The 4,558-nt window shown below is 34.9% G+C and overlaps 1 pseudogene; it reads right to left on the bottom strand.

The window, feature by feature from the left end:
• Window positions 1-1,660: 1,660 nt before the first annotated feature.
• Window positions 1,661-3,723, bottom strand: LOC143629316 (BEL1-like homeodomain protein 11; annotated as a pseudogene).
• Window positions 3,724-4,558: the final 835 nt, after the last annotated feature.

The following is a 4,558-nucleotide window of genomic DNA, read 5'->3' as shown; positions in this document are numbered from 1 at the left end:
GTCTGCACTCTCGTTAACCTAGTTATTACATCTCAAGCCATACTTGATGGAATCATCGGTCTAACTTATTCGGGTTTAGATCCGTGCTTCTACATAAGGTATATTTTTGTATTAAAAATTTGTTCCGTTTCCTTTTTAAATAAAATATGACCAAAATTTGTATAAGGTTAATTTGTTGTGGGGCGGTTATGTGGTGGTTAATCTAGAAATACACAACAAACTTCATAGGGGTTCACATTAGTAGTGATGGACCACGTTTTAAATTCGTATTTCAGAAATCAAGACGTTACACGTTTCCAGGCTATTTTACCAACATTATACTTTTGAAAGGTGAATTGTACAGCTGAGTGAAAGTAACAACATAGACTTATGTCCTAAATATAATAATAACTAAGTACAAAGCATGTGAATTATGTACGCATAACAATAAAATAGAAGACAAGTTGTTATGTGTAATAGCAAAGCTTGAATTTTAATACAATCATCATCATCATCGTACTCAGTATATCCCACCAATAGCAAAGCTATGGTAGGGTCTGAGGAGGGTAAGATGTAGGCAGCCTTACCTCTACCCCATAGGGATAGAGAGGCTGCTTCCGGTGAGACCCCGGCTCGATGAATTTTAATACAATGAGGGCTAAAATTCATGGACCCTGTTTCGTTAAAAGGGGCATACTATATTTTTTGAACAAAAACGTGTAAATTTACACTACTGAGCAAAAAAACAGGGTTATGCCGCTAGTTTTGTGTACATAAGCAATGCTCGTCATCACCTAGGTAGGGTAGCCCTTGCCGCATATGTTCCTTATTATAAACCATATATAACCTTAATTCGTTTAGATGTAACATTATTAGTTTCGGTCGTAGGGTAAACTATAAAATTTGCTATACTAGAATGACCTGTGTTGACCCGTTACCTAGTTTACTACTCGTATTACCAACTTTTGCGCTCCGTGTCATTCTTTCAAAATTTCTTCTAGATTTGTAATTGAATAGGACTCAGCACGTATTTCTCGTAGTATTTTAGCCATTGTGTTTGTGCTATACACTTGTGTAGTTGTGTTCTCTTCTGGTCTATGTGAAACTCAAATATAACCTGATTCCATTTCCCTATGTATTCTATGTTAGGTTCACCCGTTCTCATGGAGTCATGGTTTAAATAAAGTTCGGCATGATTTCAATGAGTAGTAGATAGAAGTTAACCACCTGGTTGGTTGTTGATGTTAGGAGTCACATCAAAAAATGTTAGTAGTGTGCATTCGTTTGGGAAAACTATAAGCCTACTAGGAAGCAAATGTAGGTTTAAGACACAAGCCATTACACCAAACGAGTTCGAAACTTATATCTTAGCTTGTCATGTATATGACCATTTTAAAAAGTTACACGACACGTACCCTATCCTCAAAAGTTGAAAGTCATGTTTAGAAGTTATAACACTTAATCATACATCAAAATGGTTCTCCAAATTCTTGTACTACTTGCAACAAAATGAGATACTTGAAGATCCATTAATGTTCACTTATATGTTACCATTTTGAGGTCAGAATTTTCAACTCAAGGACGTTAACTTGATGACAAAAGTATGCATTCATTTATAATATTTTCCTACAAAAACACCATGAAACCTATCCCTACAACTTCATCATCCAGGCTATGTGATTCTCAGCACTCTTGTACCAGATCACAGATTTGAATCCTCAGATGAATCAGCAAATTCTTCCTTGTACATTTCCTCGATCATCGGTTTCCATAGTCGAACACGAGCATTTATGAACCAATTTGACACCTAAAATACCCTCAGCAACATTAGAAACATGAACCTCACACATGAATGAATGAGTTTATAAGTTAAAGTTAATTACTTGGTTCTTTGACAATCCTGTTTGTGATGCCAACAGAAGTTTTTCATTGTCATTTGGGTACCTGTGACAAATAACAAGAACTATTCAAATTTATTAAAAGTTAGAACACTGAAAGGTATGACTAAAGGTGGCAAATACAACCAATTTTTTTATGGATGGGTCAAATCAAGTCATGTTATCTCAAGTCATGTTTATCTCTAAAGGATCAAACCAGTAAAATTAAAGAAAAAATTGGATAAATGATAAATTGTTAATGAATAAAAGTGACTAGCTAAAATAGTTTCAGTAAGTGATAGCTTTGGAGCTAAGGTCTAAGTGGAAGGAGCATTTCTATCATAGACGAAAGGTTTGCCGACATCCAATCCTTAACAATAGCTTTGTTATGAGTGGAATCGGATACGTTTATTTTCTTGTTCACTAAAATAATATACGTTTGTAATCAAAGTTCAAAAATTAATTATTTATAAAATAGTATGTTTTGACAAAACTGAGGTGAGGTATCACTAGAAGGATAGTTTATCTCATGAGTAATTAGTGGAAATGTTTCCCTCATAGCAGTCTCCATACCCTAATCTATAAGTGCGATGTTACTGTGTACTTACGTTTGTTTGTTATGATCGAATTTAGATAAAACAAGTTAATTGAGTCAACCCAACGGATGACTAGTGCATTGTACTTACGGATGGAGGAAATGGTCGAAGAGCCAGGACCGTAGAATCATGACAGAAGTCTCAGGTAAACCACGAATAGGTCTCCAAGTTTGTGCGGGCGAGACATCATTCCAAGCTGTTGAAGGGTGATCCGGTTATGTCTATTGGTCTCTTTATCAAGCAAGCTTAGCTGGGAAAAGCCCGTGTTTACTTTGGGAAAATCTTGCATGATTTTCTTTCGGGTAGCGCAAATCTGAGACAAAATTTCATCTTTTAAGCTTGAAAAATGTCCTGACATTGCATTAAGAGCTAACGCAGTGTATGATTTCCCTGATCCTAAACCTGCATTTGATTCAAATGAAGAAACCACCTCTTCTAGCTTCTGAAAATATTGTTCATATTTTCTCTCAACCTAAAAATAAATAAATAAATAAACAGTTTCCCAAATCATTAAATGATCATTAAGTTATAAATTACTTATTGGTTTAATAATAGTACCTCTTCTAATAAAGAAATGAGCTTTCCTAAAGTAGCTTGATGTTCTTGTTTTTCCATTGACAACCCAATATTGTTGCATAATTCAGCTTTCAGTTGGGAGCATAATCGTAACGAGCCTTGTTGACCCAAACCCAATAAATTACTTGCATATGACTTGTTGATAGACTCGAGATCGGTCTCGTTAATACTAACAAGCTCTTCAAGTAAACACTGAGTTGGTTTTAAGTATCTTGAACCAACAATAGATAGTGTGGGTGAGTCTGTTCCATAGCATGTGTAAGAAGCTTGATTAAGTGAAGATGAAGAAGAATAACATCTTTCTTCTGAAAGATTAAAGCTTTTTCTTGCTTTTTCTTTATCAGAAACCAAGTAACATCTTTCTCCACTGCATTGAGTTGAAGATGGAAATAGCAAACCAGACCCTAAAGAGAGTGAAAGTTTTTGATTTTGGTGATAGTGGTTAAGGTGTGGTTCATATGACATTGGAGGAGCTTGAATGAGGTCAAATGATCTTGAAATTCTGTCACCAGGAGACTGAGTGGTTGGACCAACATCATGAATTTGAGGTGCGTATGATCCAAGATTTCTAAAGTCAACTCCATAAGGTTCAAAAGGCTGACTTTCATAGTGGGTTGAGTTTGCAATTAGAAATTGATGAATGATATTAGGGTTTGAAGGGGAATCTGGTTGCACCATGATCAACAACCGGAACTCAAGATCAATTAACACCACCCAAGTGTCAATGTTTTCATCATTTAGCTTACATGAGTCAAAGAAAATGAAAAACTTGATAAAATGATAGATGAGAAAAGATGTTTACTTTAGTAATTTGATGAAAAGCAAGCAACTTTGGGATTCAAAGAGTTTGCAGAATGTGGAAAACCAAGACAAACAACTTTAGATTGAGCAAACATGCCTCAACTTTGCTTAATATGTTGCTACATTTATCAAAGAAAGGTGAAAAAGATTCTCTCTCTCTCTCTCTCTCTCTCTCTCTCTCTCTCGCTCTCTCTCTCTCTCTCTCTCTCTCTCTCTCACTCTATATATATATATATATTTTTTTTTTTTGAAAATTGACTTTCATTAAAAACAAACACTCTATATATATATATATATATATACATATATATATATGTGTGTGTGTGTGTGTTTCGATCTCTCTCTAGAATCTTGCAAGCAATAGACCTCTGCAAGATCCATGCAAACAAACAAAACCTATATAATCAGCTAGACTTAAAATGCAAAACTTGGCAATGGACATGAATTGAACAAAATAGATGGTCCCTACTCTTTTCTCTGACTACAAAGCAACAACAAAAGCATCTCTAGCTTGCTTTCTTTTTAGTTTGCTTGCTGCCTTGCTACAAATTTCTTTGGGGGGACTCAAAAAGTTCAATAAATCAAAATTTTTTGAGTAATTATATGATGACATTTATACCCCCTTTTTATGTTTTGAAAATATCATGTTATATAGGGGCTGCAGTTTATGACATTCCATTAATATGACATGATTTGATACGAAGTTAAGTGGGAGAGTGCTTGGGGGTA

This window comes from Bidens hawaiensis, unplaced genomic scaffold (genome assembly GCF_021521415.1).
Source record: "Bidens hawaiensis isolate Kalapana, Puna unplaced genomic scaffold, B.hawaiensis_p1.1 tig00005181_1, whole genome shotgun sequence".
NCBI lineage: Eukaryota > Viridiplantae > Streptophyta > Magnoliopsida > Asterales > Asteraceae > Bidens > Bidens hawaiensis.
This window is presented reverse-complemented; position numbering and strand designations above follow the sequence as displayed.